The sequence below is a fragment of the Miscanthus floridulus genome, chromosome 9 (genome assembly GCF_019320115.1).
Source record: "Miscanthus floridulus cultivar M001 chromosome 9, ASM1932011v1, whole genome shotgun sequence".
NCBI lineage: Eukaryota > Viridiplantae > Streptophyta > Magnoliopsida > Poales > Poaceae > Miscanthus > Miscanthus floridulus.
Genome location: NC_089588.1, coordinates 138,014,426 through 138,035,874, shown reverse-complemented (window position 1 = coordinate 138,035,874; position 21,449 = coordinate 138,014,426). Strand labels below are relative to the sequence as shown.

At 46.6% G+C, this 21,449-nt stretch overlaps 1 pseudogene; it reads right to left on the bottom strand.

Moving 5' to 3' along the window:
- LOC136481067 (exportin-2-like) overlaps nucleotides 1–21,449 on the bottom strand; it is a 63,358-nt pseudogene that overhangs the window by 19,838 nt on the left and 22,071 nt on the right.

Sequence of the window (21,449 nt, the reverse complement as noted above, 5' to 3'; positions counted from 1 at the left end):
AAATATGTCTTGAGCACATGATGTAGAAATTTTGGATGAATTAAATAGGAACTTGAAATGTATTTTCAAATGCATGCAAACTTGTTTGAATTATATCTTGAGTTTCTTTGATCCAAAAATTATGAAATTTTGTGGGTAAGCTAGTCTTGCTTAGTAGAAGCTCTGGTTAAAATTTGAGAGTCATTGCATGTATAGTTTTTGAGTTATAGATTTTCATTTTATCATTGATGGATACTTGTATGAATTTTTGTAAATTATCTAGGAATCCTATGACCATGAAACTTGGTGGGTAGTATCTTAGTACCTTAAGTTTGATAGAAAAAATATGAAATCTGTTGCTTGATACTTTTCACTAAGGTTTCCTAATTATGCCATTTTAAGCCATTATGCCTTATCATTTTTGTGTAGGCTATTATACTTACTCAAATGGTGTGAAATTTGTATGGCAGTCTACTTAGAGTATGTAGTATCTACTGTAATTTTTGTAGATTTAATGGTGTAGTTTTCATATATGTTTACCATTTCCTCTAATTAATTAAATAAATTAAGAAAGGTATTAAAAGAAATATTTTGGTGATGAACACCCTATTTTCTAGTGTTCTTGTGATATGAGTGATATGTGAGTGGATTTAGTTTTGTCCAATTATGTGTTTACATCATAAGTTATTAATTATTTCGTTTGCATTATGTCCCTCTGGACAGATCTAGGAACTTTGGAAAGTTCCCCATGATATTTTGATTTGCTGTGAATGTGATGAATACAAGAGTTGTAGATAATTTATGTATCTAGCTCCTGTCAAAATTTGAGGGCATTTGGCCTAGTAGTTTAGAAACTACAGCTGTTTAAAGTTAGGTTCCAGCTTTGCTTACTCTCTATCTTGTGAGGACAGAGTTCTGTTGATCAAAGAATTCAACTTGGTAAAGTGTTGAATCATGCTTTGAGGTCTAAAAATGAATTGTAGACAATTTCATAAGCTTTCCAGATTGTCTTGTGGCATGTCATTTGGATTTATAAATCTCTAGTTATGGCTAGTTTACTATACCGCTACATAGTCTTTATTTTTCTGAAATACAAATGCTTGAGTGTATGCTTGATGCAATGTTCTCGTTGATTGTTTAGGGGTTAGCCTAACTTGAGAATATGCTTAGGTGCAGGTGCTAGGTCATTAACTGAAGATGAGCAATTATACATTAGGTTGTATAAACTTGGTAAGTGAAAGTGATTTGAATAGGGCTTAAGTTGGAATATGCAAACTACAGCGAACATGTGCATTCCCCGAGCATCCCGGACATTCGTTCATGTGCATCCATGATATTTATCTTGCGCATTCATACAATAGGTGTGCCGGAGGGAGTGACGTTGCTGGAGTACGAGGGAGCCAGCTAGGAGGAGGAGCCCGAGGTGCAGGAAGCCGACGAAGCAACCGCCACGGAGGAGTTGCCCGAGTGCCCTGACCACTAGCCTTCCTCGTTCCTGAAAGGCAAGCCCCGGAGCATATTAAGCCTCCCATGTTTTCACAAATACATTGAGTATCTTTTATTCGTTGATGATGCATTAAGTATAGGAATTGGTTGGAACCAATTGCTGCATTTTATATCCCTCCTTGTCCAGATATCGCAATGGAGTCCTATTTAAGTTCAGGAACGGGTTAAATGCTTAGCCATGCTTAGTGCGGTAGAAGTCAGGTGATTTCCTGTCACCTGTGAGCTTTAGGATGAGGTGGATCACGGTTGGCTATATTTGCTATTGTGGAAATGAACCATGTTAATAATGAATTAAGACCGGGCAGAGTCTTGTGTAGGTTTGGACATAGTGACTCCGTCTGAGTCGTTTAAGGACCGATACGTTGTACGTCCTTATGTCATGTTGAACGCAGCCTAACACTTAGCTGGCCGGATAAGTCGTTCCAACCGTGAAGCCTAGTAGCTCGGTTCAGGCCGGGGACGCGAGCAGGGGTCTGCAATCTAGATGGAAGTAAGGATGTGCAGGGAACCATTGGCGTAAGCCCAAGGGCGGGTTAAGTCACCGAGCACTCATGGCAGAGTGGTTCTCTGATTTTGCAGCACTGTTCGGACTCGCGACTTCTGAATTGTACCAACGGTGACTTGTTTGCGACCCTGATGGGGGAAGCAGGGTTTGTGTTAGGAATAACCCTCCAGCTGGATAGGAATCGATTCGAATCGCTGTCTCTCTCGGATAGTGAGAACTTGACTGAGCAGCGGCAACGTAGATTCAATTAATTTAATGATATGGTTAAATGGATGATGATGATGAGGTTGCCACAATGTATACCTGATATGGTTATTAATGTTTGCACCCTAATAAAATGATTGCTTAGTATAGGTGCTAATGTAGAGGACAGGTTAATGGCTAAAAGTCACTACTAGTTCAGGTTAAGAGTTGATCATTATTACTTATGCTTTTCCGCAAAAAGAAAGTGTCAGCCAGATCCACTAAATTAAGCTTTGCATAATCCTTGGTGTCATTTGTTTTGGTTTTCGACGGGTAAGTCTAGCTGAGTACATTCCCGTACTCAGGGTTTATTCCCTCTTATTGCAGATGACCTTCTATATCAGGGATTCTTTAAGTATTGTCTTCACCCGGCGGGTGATGAAGACTAGATCATGGGTATGATCTCTGTTCTCTTATCTGAATGTTTTTGTGTGCTGTGATCAGCGAACCAGTATGTGTATTTGAACTCGGGTGTGTGAGTTAAACTATTTGCTTCCGCATATTTTACAAGACTTGTTTTGTAATAACGATGACTCTGTGATGATATAATCTATTTGTGAACGTCTGTGAAATGTTATAACGTACGATATGTTATGTTGAATTACTGTGATCTTGGTTGTATGCAAGTTGGTTTGAAATCCTTCGAGATTTTGGTTGACTACCGAGTTTATATGGGCTCAAGTTCGAGAATTTGATCGTTTCGGCGATTGTTTTTGTACTTGTGCTCCTATAAATTGGTCGGTTCTGTGACATGCTAGTGCTCAACTACAACCATGATCCTGTAACTTGACTAATGTAATATGCAATAAACATTAAAAGATGCTTTTTAGCAACATTGAACAAGGGGGCTAGAGCATTGGGCTATTTATGGTGCTCTAGATTCCTCTCCCTAAGGACTTATCTGTAAGTGATCATCCGGGACTTACAGTATAGCTGTGAGGGCTACATGGATCTAGCTTTAGCTCAGTATAAGGACCTTTTCTAGCTTGTTAGAGGTTACCTTTATTGGTGTAAGAATGGCTTGTCGAATCAGGTATAGGACAACCTCTACTCTTATGTGTATAGCCGTGATGGAATTGTGCCATTCAATAGGGGGGTTCCTATATCTATTTGCCGAGTGAATCTAATGGACCAAACTTGTTAGACGAACCTTTGAAATGCTTCATAGTGAACCCTACCGACCTTCCTAGGTAGTGGGTCAAGAGACTGATCACCTCGGGTGAAAGGGTAAATCACGACTCACAGTGAAAGTGTACAACCTCTACAGAGTGTAAAACTGGTATATAAGCCATGCTCACGGTCACGAGTGGCCTTGGAACCCTTATGGAATAGATGATGAACACTGATGATACTGATGATAAAGATGCTCACTAATGATTACTGTTTATGATATTCATTATTCACGTTTACCTGATCATGTGTTTATATGGGCTTGTGGATAAACTTGTTGCTACTCAATTGCTAAAATTGTGATCATTAAAAGCTAATCGCAGTTAAACCAGTGTCAGTCTTTTGAGCCTCATGAACCCCATGTTATATTTGTTGAGTACGACATGTACTTATGCTTGCTTTACTTTTTTAATCTTTGGATAAAAATCCCGGATGGGTACCAGATAGCTAGAGTTTGGAGGAATTAGGCTTGTGATCAACTAGTTAGTTGTCCCTTTGGATGTGGAGTCTTCATTTAAAGATCGGAGTTGTCTTTCCGCTATCTATACTCTAAAGTTATATTCTTTATACTAATATGTTATGTATTTAAGCATTGTCTATTGATATTACCCTTATTTTGTAGCTATATGTGAGATTTGACTTCCTGGGCTCATATGTGGTGCGTATCTGGTTTTGCTCTTAAAACCGGGTGCTACATGCAGTGCCCAGAACATCGCCATAAGGAGAGTGGCCTCATCATCATCATCATCAGCCTACGCTAGATGAGCCTCAGCGTTCTTCTCCTGCTTACGATTTGGGTACTCCTTTGTCCAATGGCCCGTCTTCCCACAGCGCCAACAGGAGTTGGGGTCGACCTTCTTCTTCTTCTTCTCCGAAGAAGCCATGCCGCGACGCTTGCCATCACCACCGCGGCTGGAGGAGGCTTCCCCGGACTTCTTTTCCTTCATCCGGGCAGCCCACTCCTCTTCTGTCAGCAGCAGCTTACCGTTGTCCATCATTGTTGCAGCCTACTCCATGCGCTCATCCACCGCCCGCAGACAGCCTATCACATCCTCAATGGTGGGGGTGGACAAGTCCAGCATCGTCTCTATGGAGAGAGCAATCTAGATGTACTTCATCAGCACGGAGTTGAGGTACTTGGAGATCGCCTCTTCTTCATCGATGGTGACACCGTGGCTCCTCAGCTTGCTGATGAGCATTTACATGCGGAGGAAGAAATCCTCCACCACCTCACCATCCTTGAACTTGAGGTTGGTGTACTCCTGCTTCAGCAGCTAGGCCATCGCCTTCTTTGCGCGGTCGAAACCGACACGCATTGCCGCAATGGCCTCCCATGCCTCCTTAGCAGAGCTCTTTGCCCCCAACAGCTCCCTATACTCCACTAGCATAGCAGCGAGGATTGCTTCCAACACTGATATATCATCTTCTTCATTGTCAGTGCCCTTGTCAATGGCATTCCAGAGTTGTCGGGCTCTGAGCTTGACCTTCATGGTCACCGCCCATTCGCCATAGTTGGTGCGAGTCAGCGTTGGCCAATTGGTGCCGTTGACCTCCCGCACCGTGCGCACAATGATCTCCTGTCGTGGATAGGCAGCCACAGCAGCGTCGCTGTTTTTCGCCCATCTCCAAACCGTCCATCATCGCCAGCGGTTAATCCAACGACGTCGCTTGTACGGCTCCGATACCACTTGTTGATCCTTGGCTACCCTGCACAGATAAGCAACTAGCTTACCAGCACACACACTCATAACTATGGCTAGAGGTAGAAGAAGAGAATGAGAACAGCGCACACACATACTCAGCACAAGTACCAGCGTTGGCCGAAGCCCTGCTCTTTGGTTTGTGGCAACTGAACTGAGTTTTCCATTACCCTTTGGATGGAATATATACAACTCTAGTTGTACCTCTACCAGGTACATAGTTGTTGGCCAACTACCTACTTCTGAGTACAAGAGTACACCAACTATCTACTCCTAAGGTACAGGGTACACCAACTAACTACTTCTAAGGTACAGGGTACACCAACTACCTACTCCTAAGGTACAGTATATACCAACTACTCTTAGCAGTACAAAGCTTACCTCAGCCACTACCGAAATATGACTGATGTAATAGCTACTAATTAATGTACTAGAGGTGGCCTATTGCAACGTCGGCAGAACCGATCAGTCCCAACTCCCAATAGAGAGTGGTCGGCCGAGCCGACCAGTCTCCAACCAAGGAGAGAATAGAGAGCAGCAGATTATGTTTAGCAACTTATATATGGGTTCAGAATGTCAAAACCAACATTTTCCACTATTGTGTTCAGCATGTAGAATGCAGAATCTTCAGTGCGGCTGCTTGAGAGGAGACTACGAGATATTGCCAAGATATGCGGAAGCCTGCCCTCTTGGTTTAGCTCATTTGGAATTTTCCTAAGGAATGCTCGCAGCAAGCGAACCAAGGCTGGAACACATGGTGGCCGGTCCCAAGTGGCATTACTGAGAAGGGCACCAAATAGCTGCATGTAATTCTGCGTGAGAGGTGGTCGGCTCAAAATAACGAGTTGTGCAAATATCTGAAAAGCATAGGGCCAGAACTCTGAGATGTCCTCAATCAATATCCTCTGGAGCACTGGGAAGAGGCCGGCCTCAAAAGCAGGGAGCAGTGCTGGGTCCTGCTCAACAGTCCGGCCAATAACTGCTGCCAGAGGCTTTAACAAGTAGTGGTTGAAGTCAGGGTTCTTGGGGTTATTGCACACTTCCATGAGAATACCCACAAGTCGAGGAGTGATCTCATGAACAATTTGACCAGCTATATTAGCAATCCCAAGCACCCACATCAGGCACTTCATCGGGTAGGGGTTCTCATAAGAATCAAGGAAACCTAGTGCTGTGGACAGGTTCTGAATGATCTGTGGAGCAAATGGATTGATATCAGCAGCAACATATCGTGGAGACCTGGAGTTGCAAAGATGAAGGAGTCCATAGATTAGGATAAAATGTAAGTCAGCATTTTTATTTCCTATTTATTTGCACAGTGACATAGCATGAAAGTAAAATGGCAGCACATAAACATAATACGTCATCGAACAAGGTGCCTATAACCAGAATTAGTATAATTTCTTTGCATGTCATGAGAATAAGCATATCTTTTGTATAGAAGTAAAATACATAGAGTAAATCAGTCAGCTAGCATTAACAATTCAGTACTGTGAGCAAACATATCTAGCAGTAAACCAACATTAGGAAGATTAACTTATCAACTTCTACCAATAAGAAATTCAGTGTACCAAACATGGCATTACCATGCATGTCAGAATGCAAGGGTGCACATTAAGGTTCTTATTCTCAGCCCATAGTGCTAACTGAAAGCTGATGCACCACTAGAGTACATGAACTGAAAAGGCAGAGTAGAATATACGACTAACAAGAAAGGCAAACATGGAGGGTTCTAGCTTTCAATATCAGAGACTCACACTACGTAAAAAAACAATTTTTAGGGGCGACTCGTAACCCTTTGTAGGGGCGGTTTTGCCAGCCGCCCCTACGAAAGGGTGGCTACAAATCGCTGATTTGTAGAGGCGGTTACCAGCCGCCCCTACAAATTGATTTGTAGGGGCAGCTGGATATTGAACCGCCCCTACAAATCAATTTCCAGAAATTACGAAAAAGGGACAAAAAAAATAGCAATTTTTTTTAATCCGAAGAGGTCCCCACCGGCAGCCACACACACCTAGGGATGAAAACGGTCGGAAACGGTCGGAAAACCTCTCAACCGTTTTCTACTTCTACATTTGAATACGAAAACGAAAACGAAAGTGGTAAAGCCGGACACGAAAATGAACACGAACTTACGGAATATCAAAAATTTCGAAAACGAACTAATTCGAGCGGAATTATGTCGAACACGGTCGGTATACGAAAAATCAATACGGAATATTGACCCGTAGGACCAAGTGCATAACAATTAACAAGTACATAATAATTAACAAGTCCTGCAACTTTCTTAAAAAGTATCTCCATTCGGCACGATATAAGGAAGATATGATTTTTTAAGGCAACAAGCGCTTGTACGCGATTAATATATCGCTGACTTTGTTTAATTTTTTAAAATATCTTCAAGACATCAAATGAAAAAACTAAGAACTAAAAAGTTATAGATCTCGTCGAGAGCTATAATTTTTATATAAAAATCATCTTCATCCGACATTGTATGAAAAAGATATAATTTTTCTAAGGTTGGACTTGTAGTGGGCCAAATTTGGTTCAAACAGAATTTCGAATTCGAGATATTCCGAATTAAAAGTAGAAAAGTTGAAAACGGTCGAAAAAATGTCTAAACCGTTTTCGTTCTGATTTCGAATTCGATCGAATTAAATGTAGAAAACGATGCGGTTCGGTACGGGATATTTCCATACCGTTTTCATCCTTACACACACCCACTCTATCGTTGCAGCATTTTTTCATGATTTTTGCACACTTTGCGTTGGCCGGGTTTCGAACCCGCAACCTCTTGTTCGCGCGTAAACTCCTCTGCCACTGCAACTCATGATCACTTGTGTCTATATTCCATTTTGGTTATCCACATATTATACAAAACTGAGCATAAATTGATTATTTGAGGTCCTAAACTAATTCAGATGAAAAAGTTATCAACTACAAAGTTTTATAACTTTTCGAGATCTACAACTTTTATTTTGTTAGTTTCTCAATCAGAGGTCACTTATACAATTTGAATTTTAAATTTGAGAAATTCAAACGTAGTTTTCCATGACAAGATGATTTCAAATGAGAAAGTTATCAACTACAAAGTTTCATAACTTTTCAAGATCTACAACTTCCATTTTTACTGTTTGTCCATCCGAAGTCGTTTAAAAAATTCAAATTTCAAATTGAATCTGTTTATGTGGTTGAACACGAAAGGCATCCCCTATGGAACCACTGGTAAATAACCAACAAGAAAAGAGGATATGTATCACATGACAGCCAAGGCATTTTGCGCACCTAGTCACTGTGGTCAACCCTTGTACCGGGACAGCAACAGCATCCTTGATGATCAGCAGGTTCTCAATAAAATTTGCATGTTGCTTGATCCAGATACTCCAGCTCTTTGCCGGGGCGTCAAGCCTAGTCACCAACGTCGACAAGTGTGTCGCTACGCCAATCAGGTGTTCTGACGAAGTGATGGCGGCTGTCCAGCAGGCCTTCCCATGTGTGGTTGCACCATTCCCATGCAGGTACCTGGGCGTACCACTGTCACTCAGTCGTTTGAAGCGTGCTGATGTGCAGTCGCTCGTCGACTCGGTCGCATCTAAGATCCCGACATGGAAGGCAGCTATGCTGACACACGCTGGACGTATCTTGCTCACGAAGGTGACCCTATCGGCTATCCCGATCCACATGAGTATTGCATGTTGCTTGTCCAATTAGGCCCTGGACCAGATAGACAAGCGCCGCCGCGCGTTCCTTTGGTCGGGCACCGCGACAACGGTCGGTGGGAAATGCAAATTGGCATGGCCGGTGGTTTGCAGGCCAACACATCTAGGAGGCCTCGGCGTGCTGGATTTGCGCTTCTTTGGCTTCGCGCTAAGACTGAGGTGGGAGTGGCTCGGCAGGACTGCTCATGATTCTTGCTGGGCCAGGTTGCCGTTCAGGTCGGAGAAGTCCATTGCTGAGATGGCGGCAGTCAGCATGACGGTGACCATTGGCGACGGGGCAAGCGCTAGGCTTTGGACTAACAGTTGTTGGGGGCCTTCTCAACCCAAAAGACTAGCCTTATAGGTGAGGGTTCTCCCACATTATATGTTGTGCTCCCCCACCATCGCTACACGATGTGGGACTAAACCCCAACAATCTCCCCCTTAGTCACACATCGGGGTGCCCCCGCCATATGTGACGCGCTCGAGATAATTTTTTTATCGGGTTTAGCTTTTCTGACCTCGGGTACCGGCTCTGATACCAATTGTTGGAACCGGTGGTGACCACCGAGTTCACGATCTTGGAGCTGGCTTACAGCCGGCCCGGCTCGTTACCACGAGCTTGCGCTCCCACAGGTCCCAGGTCCACCGGAGCTACAACATATAAGGCATTTGGCCTTTTCAACCCAAAAGACTAGCCTTATAGGTAAGGGTTCTCCCGCCTTATATGTTGTGCTCCCCCACCATCGCTACACGATGTGGGACTAAACCCCAACAATCTCCCCCTTAGTCACACATCGGGGTGACCCCGCCATATGTGACGCGCTCGAGATAATTTTTTTTATCGGGTTTAGCTTTTCTGACCATGGCTTTGATATGAGCCGGTACCTATGGTCAGAAAAAGCTAAACCCGATAAAAAAATCTCGAGCGTCACATATGGCGGGGACACCCCGATGTGTGACTAAGGGGGAGATTGTTGGGGTTTAGTCCCACATCGTGTAGCGATGGTGGGGGAGCACAACATATAAGGCGAGAGAACCCCTACTTATTAGGCTAGTCTTTTGGGTTGGGAAGGCCCAAGGCCTTATATGTTGTAGCTCCGGTGGACCTGGGACCTGTGGGAGCACAGGCTCGTGGTAACGAGCCAGGCCGGCTGCAAGCCAGCTCTAAGATCGTGAACTCGGTGGTCACCACCAGTTCCAACAATTGATATCAAAGCCGGTACCCATGGTCAGAAAAAGCTAAAACCCGATAAAAAAATCTCGAGCGTCACATATGGCGGGGACACCCCGATGTGTGACTAAGGGGGAGATTGTTGGAGTTTAGTCCCACATCGTGTAGCGATGGTGGGGGAGCACAACATATAAGGCGGTAGAAGCCCCCACCTATCAGGCTAGTCTTTTGGGTTGAGAAGGCCCAAAGGCCTTATATGTTGTCAGCTTCAGTGGACCTGGGACCTGTGGGAGCGTAGGCTCGTAACGAGCCGGGCCGGCTGCAAGCCAGCTCCAAGATCGTGAACTCGGTGGTCACCACCGGTTCCAACAACAGTTGGGCTTCTGTGGGAGCCCTGTGTCACTACACCCCTAACCTGTACGCGGCCATTTTGAGAGCGGGTAAGAAAAGATCGCTCAAAGATGGCATCTTCCAGAACCGTTGGGCGCGGGACATTGTTGGCGCGCCAACCAACTAGGTACTCTGTCAGTACCTTCGGGTGTGGAGCATTCATCGCGACGTCGTTCTCGATCCGTTGCAGAAGGATCGTTTTGTTTGGCGTTGCACTGCAGATAGAAGGCACTCCCCATCGTCCGGGTACCGAGCCTTCTTCGCCGGCTCATCGTCGTTGTTGGGAGCCAACGAACTGTGGAAGACCAAAGCTCCGCCGCATGTGAAGTTCTTCTTCTGGTTGGCGCTGCATCACCGCCTATGGACCGCGGAACGACGCAGAAGACATGGGCTGCAGGATGATGATGCTTGCATCCTTTACGGCCAAGATCCAGAGACTTGTGATCATCTGTCACTACCGGTGGCGGATTCTTTGCTGAGTGTTACACTCAGCAAAGGGCGCTCGGTAAATAGTTTATCGGCAAATACCTCTTTACCGAGTGCATTATATCGGGCACTCGGCAAAGGCTTTGTCGAGTGCCAATCCGACACTCGGCGAAGAAAAGTGGCCATGATGGCGAGCGCCACCGTGACGGCGGCTTTGCCGAGTGTCAAGGTCAAGCACTCGACAAAGGTACCCGATTTGCCGAGCGCCATTGACTTAGACACTCGGCAAAGATGGCCACTTTGCCGAGTGTCGCTAACAAGACACTCGGCAAAGTGGCGACCTTTGCTGAGTGCCCGGACCGTGGCAGTCAACAAATCTGTGATGTTTGCCGAGTGCAATGGCCATTGCACTTGGCAAAGCATGTTCCCAGGTAGTTCCCAGATGGTCACTTAGCCGAGTGTCATGGCCATTGCACTCGGCAAAGTGACTGAAAACAACCTTTTTATTTGTTTTTTACATCCCATCCAAACAAACAGAAGATATATATAACAAACATCACCAACATCACATATATATCATCAACATCACATATATATCACCAACACCACATATATATCACAAACGTCACATGTCTCACAATATATCACAAATAAATTCACAAGCAATCCAAGTGCTCCATCATCGTCAACCACAATTGCAAATAGAAGTATCATTAACAACCACAAGTATTATCACTGATTTGGTGAAGGATTCGTTGAAGCATGAGGATCGTTCGATGCCGCCGATTGAGTCTGCACAAAGGAGAAAAGATTGCATGTGTGAGACAAGTTAAATATATACCATACATGAATAAAACTTTCATACTCCACTAGGTTTGACCGCAAGCATGAATATACAAACTAAAACATTTATACTCACAGGAGTAGAATAGTGAGGAGGTGGAGGTGGAGGTGGAGCGAATAGCGAAGGTGGCGGAGCTACACCCATAGCGGCGCCAAGACATTGCATGTACTGAAGAATCTCCGCCATCCTCTGCTGCTCGGCCTCCCGCTCGGCCTCCACCCTCTCCATCTTCACCTGCATCTGCTCCCGTGTCCTCCTCTCTTGTTCCAGCTGGGCCTACAATATATTCACCCCAATGTTATAATAATGCAAAGGAAAGGTATGAAAGAACCAATGAACGACAAATAAACCAGGAATAACCTCGAGTGCCTCCACCCGATGGTGTGAAGTGTCCTGCCGAGGTCGTATGGCGGGGCTCCTACTCGTGCTGCTTGCTCGAATCTAGGAGAGACTGGGAGTAGCGGCTGAGTCGATTGCGCCATCGCCAATCCAGTACCACTCATGCTTCTTGCCTCCTCCCACTCTCATGACGACTTCTCCATCAAGGTCCTTGGTGCTCGGATCGTACTCTGACCCATGGACCTCCCTTGCCATCGATGTGTACTCACTGAGGTGGTTGTGGACGGTCGCATTGTTGTACGCCTCGGGCCTGTCCTCCGGGTTGTAGTCGACGTCGGACGTCGCCTTGCCCTTGTGGGCCATAGCAAATGCCTTGAAGATGGAGCAAGGCTAGCCACCATGTGACGCTGACTGCGAGAAAAAATGCAAGATGATTAGAAATCATGTAGAATTGAGTGTTAGAATAAATAAATGAATTTGCGTACCCATGTTTCTACGTATCCGCTAAGGCTGCGACTGCCTTGATGGTGTGCTACACCTGGCATCATCAAACGTCGCTCCCGACACAAGTTGTGCGTCTCCTCCCACTCGCGTGAGCACCACCTATCCACCATCTGTTCCCGGCACTAGGGATGCGTGGCGCACCAATAAGGAATCATCTATAGGCCATCAAGTACATGACATATCAGAAGATGAAATTAAGCCTACTTAATCTCAAAAGGAATTAGTATTAATGTTCTATATTTACCTGCAGGTACTAGTCCCGGGTTAGCATCATGGATCTTGCGTCCCTTTTGGTGACCTTCGTTCCAAGGACGGTCCCATGGTAAGTTACGACGGCCTGGATACGTGCCTCGTAATGCATGTCCACGATGAGTTTTTTGCAGCATTTGGTAGCCACCACATCCGCCCTAGCCTCATGTCCATCCTGGCATCTAAAGAAATCCTACATAAAAACATGATGTATCCATTCATTATTTCAAGAATGTATTGAGCAATGTAGTGCGAGGAAGACTTACCCACAACTCTTGCTTCACCCGCTCCACCTTGTTATTGAATACCCTACGGGCCCGATCTGTAGCATCGGGGGCGGCGGCGTAGTGGTCAAACGAGTAAGCTGGCCCCGTCACTCCGGCGTACTCAACCAGGCTAGGGAAGTGCTCCTTGCTCAGAAGACCGAGGATGCCATTGACTTGGCCTGTGTGACCACCTCCACTAGCCACAATCGTCCAGTTCCTGCCCAAGTGATTAAGAAAATTTATTCATTTCTATTTTGATTTTCAACATATCATATAAAGTAGTGATAACATCTAAAGTTACTTACTTTTCCCCCTCGGGTCAAATCAGCGGGCGTCTCTCATGAGGTATCGGTCGCTGAGGGAGGCTCGTGGGACCTCGCAAGTAGACGCTCGACGAACTAGAGGAAGCGGAACCCCCCACTGTCGCCTCGTCCTCGTCGTCCTCCTACGCCTCCTCATCGTCCTCCTGCGCGTCCTCCTGCGCCTCCTTGGCATCCTCCTGGGGCACCTGCTCCTCCTCCTCCTCCTCCTCATGCGACAGGACGACAGGCGATGACTCCCTCCTACGGCTGCTCCTCCTACTCTCCCCCGGTGCAGCGGTCCTTGTCCTTCGGTACAAGGACGTTAGCTTCCTCATCCCACCGTCCACCATCTTTGTTCAATCATCTACAATTAAAAAGAGTAAACCAATAAGCACAGATAAACAAGAAGTACTTAGAAATAGATGCAAAATAAACAAAACGTAATTACAAAATAACATAGTCACTACTACAGGAATCAATTTGCGCAGCGTGGCCAAAATGGGCTCCGTGGCGGGCACCTCTTTTGCCCGCCACGGTTAACCGGTGGCCGGCCAGCGAGGCCGGCCACCGAGGCACCCACTGCGGGAAAAGGGTTTACTACGACGGGTCACCTTACTTGCCCACCGAAGGAAATCGTTATTTACCGCGGTGGGCGGTATGAATCGCCCGCCGCGGTTAATACGATTTACCGTGGCGGGCTCTTTAAACTGCCCGTCGCGGTAAAGAGTTGATTTACCGAGGTGGGCGCTTTATCTTGCCCTCCACGGTAAAGCACGTACAAATACACAGCACCACCCCTTCATCTTCTCCACGGGTCTTCCTCTCTCAAACTCATGGGGGGAGGCTTTGCCCTAAAATTTGAGGAAACTTTTGATTTGAGTTGAAGGGCTTGGATTTGAGGGAGGAGGACATCATAAGAGGTTCATAAAGGCTCTCCCTCTCTCCTTCCATCCTCTCTCTCTATTTCCATCACCTAGAGTTCTCTCTAGATCTAGATCAATTTTAATGGAAAAATGATGTCATGTATTTCTTTAACTTTAGATTCATCATAGATGCATGCTTCATCTTTCACATCATCATTTCCTCTCTTTTTCATGATTTTGGACGTAAAAATCATCAATTTCTCCTAATTCTTCTTTATTTAATGTTGATTGTGACGGATAATGTTCGCAGGTATGATGGATAGGTCGGAATGGATGTACCGGATCGATAGAGTGAATGATCTGTGGTACCTCTTTGAATTAAGGAAGTTTATTGCTACTGGTAAAGCTCACTGTGAGAGACTGAAGCGAATGACAACCATATGTCCATGTTCTCGTTCCAAGAACCTGAAAGCCCACCAAGACAGCGAGGTGCAAACTCATTTGATCATGTATGGTTTCGTCGAGGGCTACACAGTCTGGACATTTCACGGCGAAAGAGTTGGTGCAAGTGGCGGTGCATCTAGAGTGAGCTCTTCGACGCCGACGATGACAGCACCACTAGTGAATAAAGATCCTTTAGGAGCACCCAGCTCCTCATCATCTTCAGTAGCAGCTGCGCCAGCCAACAGTGACAACAGTTGTCGTGATTACATCACGGTGGATGATCTAATGCAAGACATGGCCGACGAAGCCTGGCGACGGTGGGGATGGTCAGGATACTGTGAGCCAACCCGAGGATGTGCAGCTTGTTGAAGATCTAGTCAAACACTTCGATGAAGACGACGTTGTGTTGGGTTGCCCAAAGTGGTTGGAGAACTTGAGAGAGTTGAAGCAGGCGGCAGTTGATCCTCTCTATAAGGACGGCGGAGATTGTCCGAAGGAGTGCATGGCGCTCCATTTTAACCTCCATATGTTGATGTTGAAGGCTCATCATGGTTGGTCTGACACTAGCTTCAATGAGTTGTTAAGCTACCTTGCCACCACGTACCCAACGGCTAACAAGGTGCCCGCCAATACTTATCGGGCCAAGAAGCTGATCCGGCCAGTGGCGATGAAGCTTAGAAAGTTTGATGCATGCCCTAACCACTGCATCCTGTATCAGGGCAATGAGTATGAGAATTTGACGAAGTTGTCCGCACTGCGGCTTTAGTCGGTACAAGAAAAATGCTGGTTGTTGCGTGGATGTAGAAGACGAGGGAGGCTTGCGGGGTGGTCGGAAGAAGAACAAGGAGGGGGCAAAGAAGAGCAGTGCGGCCAAACATATCTCGGCTCAGCAGGACGATGAAGAAGAGGGTTACACGCACAAGAAAAGTCCAGCACTGTCGGTGTGGTACCTGCCCGTGACCGATTGCCTACGTGCAATATTCGGGAACCCGGACGATGCCAAGCTCATGTCCTGGCATGCATCAGCTGACTGCCTGAAAGACGATGGCAAGCTATGGCACCCATCCGATGGCAAGCAGTGGAAGGATTTCAACGAGGCCTATCCGGAGTTTGGCAAGGAGCCTAGGCATGTTAGGTTCGCGCTGAGTACTGACGGGATGAACCCGTTCGGTGAGCTTAGCAGCTCACACAGCACTTGGCCCGTCGTGCTCACCATGTACAACCTACCTCCCCATCTATGTCAGAAGCGTAGGTACCTTATGCTGACCATGCTTATCTCCAGACCGAAGCAGCCCGGCAACGATATAGATGTGTTCCTGGAGCCATTCATGGAGGAAATGAAGATACTATTTGATGTTGGGGTCCAGATGGTGGATGCATCCCGCAAGGAGAAGTTCACACTAAAAGCAATCATCTTTGTCACCATCACCGATTACCCCGGTCTCTTCTCACTGTCGGGGCAGATCAAAGGGAAGACCGGCTGCGTAATTTGCATCGACGGGACCTGCTATACTTACCTTAAGGGATCCAATAAGATGGTGTACATGAGGCATAGACGGTTCCTCACCAAAAATCACAGGTATAGAAGAAGTATTATGAACAAATACTTTGACAATCCGGACGAGCCGTAGCGTGATCAACCGACGCAGACTAGTTGGGGGACAAAGGTGTATGAGATGGTCAAGGACATGGATTAGGTGGAGTTTGGAAAGAAGAAGAAGCCGCCTGAAGAGGGGACCAAGTAGACAAGGAAGCGAAAGCGGGACCAGACGGAGGAAGTCCCCGCCGTCGTTCCTTTGAAGAAGAAGTCAATTTTCTTCAAGTACCTGTCGTATTGGAAAACACTGAATACACCCCATGCCATCGACTGCATGCACCTGGAGAAAAATGTCTTCGAAAGCACGATCGGTGTCCTACTGGACATCAAGGGCAAGACAAAGGATGGTATCAAGTCATGGATGGATCTTGTCAATCTAGGCATCAGGCCGAACCTTCACCCGGGACCGCCTCAGAATGGTAAAGTCGATATCTCGGGTGCGGCCTGCAACCTAACGCAAGATGAGAGGACGGCTTTTCTTAAGTTGCTTAGGGGTATCAAGGTCCCGACTAGTTTCTCTTCCAACATCAAGAGCCTGGTCTCCATGAAAGACCTCATAATGACCGGCTACAACTCACACGACTGCCACGTCATGTTGACGGTGTTCCTACCAATTGCGATTAGGGCTATCCGTCTAGAGTACGTGAAGATGGTCATCACACGGATGTCATACTTCTTTAACCGCATCACCTAGAAGGTCATTGATAAGGCTGAGCTGTCTGCCATGAAGGAGTTCATCGTGGAGACCCTTTGCCAGCTCGAGATGTGCTTTCCACCATCTTACTTTGATATTATGCCACACCTAATGATGCATATGGTCGATCAGATCCATCAACTGGGCCCCATGTACCTACACCAGATGTGGACGTACGAGCGGTTCATGTCCACCCTCAACAGATACGTCCATAACCGCGCTTACCCGGAGGGCTCTATGATCGAGGCATACACAACGGAGGAGGCCGTGAACTGGTGTATGAGGTACATAAGAGATGGGAGGGTGATTGGGCTGCCTGTCCATCACCACGAAGGCAAAACCTCAGGGATGGGGTGCACAGGCTAAAAAGTACGCACCGATGTGGCAAACCGAACGGTGCAAGAAGCTCATTACAACATCCTTCATCAGTTAGTGAGCATGGAGAAATACATTGAAAAGCACCTGGAAGAGATCCGCGCCGCTAATGACGGACAACGCACGGAGGCATGGGTCCAGAACCATCACAACAGCAATTTCATAGAGTGGCTCAAAGAGCAACACATACCCCTTGAAGGATGCCCTAATGAAGATACAGAGACCGTTAAGAGGCTTGTGTTAGGCCCATCCAGCCAAATCACCACGTGGCAAGGGTATGACGTCCAGGGCTACAGGTTCCACACGAAAGACAAGGACAAGAAGAGCTCGGCATAGAACTACGGTGTTCGATACGAGGGCGAAGAAGAGTCCATGGTCCAGAGGAGGCAATACTATGGGCAAGTCGAAGAAATATGGGAACTTGACTACGGCCAAAACCTACGCATAACCGTCTTTCGTTGCCAGTGGGTCAAACCGAATGCGGTTGCAGTGGACAGTTATGGGCTAACCACTGTGGACCTCAAAAGTATCGGCAACAATGATGACCCGTGGGTACTAGCAACCAATGCCGCGCAAGTGGCCTACTATATATATGCAGAGGACCCAAAAAGGCATGTGGTTGTGTCCAGAAAGCAGCGGATTGTGGGAGCTGATGGGGTGCAGAGTCCCGAACAATACAACAACTACGCAGAGCTTGAGCTTTTTACCGATCATACAAAGAAGATCAAGGCTGTCGAGGACCGATTCAACAAGTCCAGGATGATGCCGTGGGCCCGCCATGACGGTGAAAAGAGGACGGTGAAAGCACCTGCACCAAAATGATATATGTATCCCAGAGACATATATGTAATAATATAGCTCGATCTATTGAAGACAAGTTTTGTAACTTATTATTAATATCATGGAACCATACTACTCTACTAGTACTACTGAATCTACTACTACTACTATACAATACTACTCTATTAGTACTACTCAACCTACTACTACTATCTATTGTACTAATACTACTCTCTACTACTCACATGTACTCTACTACTACACAGCACTACTCTACTACTACTACACAGCAAATGCAAAATGCAAAAATAAGTTTTAGATTGATAATAAATGTCAGTGTTAGATTGCAAATGCAAAAATATTAACCGTGGCGGGCACGTAGCAACGCCCGTCGTGGTTAATAGATTAATCGCGGCGGGCAGTCTAAGGTGCCCACTGCAGTAAACATTTACCGTGGCGGGCGGCTTATATTGCCCGCCGTGGTTAATCCATGGCTATATATGTGCCCATGCCCGTGCCCAAAGTTTCTAAGTCTTTCGCGCCCATCCTCCTCCCCGTGCCCGTGCCCGCCGCCGAGCTCCTCCGCGGTGACCCCCGCCGCCGTCCTCCTCCCCCGTGCCCGTGCCCCGCCCCCGTCCTCCTCTCCCCGGAACCCTTGCTCTGGCCGCTGAGCTCCTCCGCGCTGGGCCCCGTTCCTGGAACCCTAGCGCCGGCCACCGAGCTCCTCCGCGGCCACCGCACGCGCCCCTCGCCCCCGTCCTCCTCCCCGATCACCGTCCACACGCCGGGCCCCATCCTCGGAGCCTGGAGCCATAGCTCCGGCCGCCGCCAACACCGAGGGTCGCCGCCGTCGCCCCCGCTGACCTTGGTCGACCACACCGACACCAAGGGCCGCCGCCTCCATCCGCGCGTCGGAACCCTAAAACCATGCTCGCTCCTTTCTTCCCCGGCTCCATCTCCGAGGTTTGAAACTGTATGTGATTTCTCCCTTCTGTGTCCATTTCTGAGCAATGCCTGTGATGAATTCGAACTGCTGCCTGTGATGAATGGCATATGTGATGCCCTTACTGCCTGTGATGCCTGTAAGAATTTTGTCTTTTTATTGCCCTTTTTGGATTTCTTTAACTTGAGACTAACATTTCATCAGCTAAGTTTTGGCTCTCCCTCTCCCCCTTTTTTTTGTGTGTGTGTTCACATGTTGGCCTTTAGTTTCTCCTGGTGTGCTCGATGGTAGGACAGTCCTTGAGTGGCAACTGGCAACAAATTTCCTTGCCTTGTTGGCTTTAAGCTAACCTTTAGATGTACTGGCTTGTTAAACAGCATCGTCATTTGTCCAAAAATTTCCTGAAGTTTTCCGGAGTACTCGCTGCACGCTACTTAATTTGGTGTGGCCATTGTTCATGGTTGGCTCGGTACTCAGCTTAGGATCAAGCTGAAAAAGATTAGTGCTGACTGCAACTGAATCACCGGACGAGCACTATCCGTGCCGTGGTGACCGCAGACACAGCATTGCAAACAACAAAGCGTGCAGTGTGCTTTTGTTGATGCCACATAATTAGGCTTCATTGACGCGTGCCCGAACAGACCACCTACTTATGGGTCCATGGCCTCACTCCTCCAGTGTGTGTGTGGTCCATGACTCCATGATCACGGCGTAGCATCTGCGGTTCCTTCCGGTGACGGCGGGTTTACGTGTTTTGACGGAGTTGCACCGGTCATATCAGTATATCACTGCTTGTGCTAGGTTAGGCTTGCTTGGATCGGAAAACACTATGGTTTGTGCGCTGCTAGTAAGCATCAGGCATACGCAGTGTTTATCCTTTATACTCCTATATGAGATGCAAATGACAGCTCAATCACAGCGGTGGTTCGAGCAGTTGAAGGAAAATTTTGGATGCAACGTTAATTTGGAAATTTCTTGTGTGGATACGCATGGATAAATCTGCTCTCTGTGCCAGTCGGCCAGATATGGATATGTTGGATATAGCTACTGGCAGTTTCTACCATCCCTTTTTGTGCTTGCTTCACGCACATTAAAGCAGCGAAGATGCTGCATCTGCGGAAATGAAAAAAAATTCCGTTCCTATTTTTGGTGATGTGATGCTATTTTTTGTGCTTGCTTCACACACATTAAATACTATACTGTGATGTGATGCTATTTTATCCTATTTTTGGTGATGAGATCAAGTGGACTTGTATCTAATCCTATTTTTGGATTTCTATTGCTGCCTGTGATGCTAGACTTCAATGCTATTTTTGGCAGTGTCAATTTTGGGATTCATGTTGCTGCCTGTGATGCCAGACTTCAATGCTGAGCAATGCCACTGCCTATGATGCCTCTAATATTGCTGCCGCTGCCTGTGAATACTACTACTACTACTACTATACAATCTACTACTAAACTCTACTCAATCTTCTACTAAACTCTGCTAACACTGCTACTACTGAACTCTACTACTACTGTCTTGCTGGCTGCTGTCTTGCTGACTAAATTGAGCAGTTCCTCTACTACTCTTACTCTTACTGACTAAATTTGATTGAGCTGTGATGGGGGTTTATTGCTGCCTATGATGCCAAACAAACTTTTGAGCTGTACAGCTCTTACTCTACTCCTCTTACTCTACTCTACTCTACTCTCACCTCCTCTAGTCTTCTACTCTATCTTGATGGCCGAAGGACTTAGCCCTTTGGGGCTGAATTTTGAAACTATCTTGATGGCTTTTGTTTGGTATTTGCAATGATGATTCTTTTCACACTTCTAAGCTGAGGCAGTGGCATATGCAATGATGTGAACCCTTTTATGCTGAGGCAGCGGCGATGATGATCGAGTGCCCCCGCTAAACTAGGATGGCTTGTATACCAGATACAAGCAACCAGTTTAAAAGCGATGTGATGACAATGGGGCAAATCTGAGCCAACTACTACTACTTTACTACTCTAGTACTACTCTACTTTACTACTCTAGTACTACTCTACTCTACTACTCTATAACAGTGTCTATACAACTGAAATATGTATTCATTGTAGCTTTCCAATGGCGGAGGAACTGATAAGCGAATGGCGCGACCCTACCCCTAGTGCATCATCATCAACTAGCCTCGAGAGCCAAGTGTCCGTGACCCCGAGGCCAACAAAGAAACATCGTACAGAGGACAAAGATGATCCGACCTACCAACCGAGGGACGATGAAGTTGAAAGTGCGCGGTCTCCAAACCCTGAACAGATGCTGGTGGTGCCTCAAGAATTGAATTTCGAGGAGGAACAAGTCAGGGACAAAGAACCCCCCACTCCATCTCCAACCACTTCAGGCAAGTCTAGGGGTCAGAGGACAAAGCTGAGAAGGGGGGAACATGGGAGGCACCAGAGGGAAACCCACGGCGAAGTCCATGTGATCCATGAGG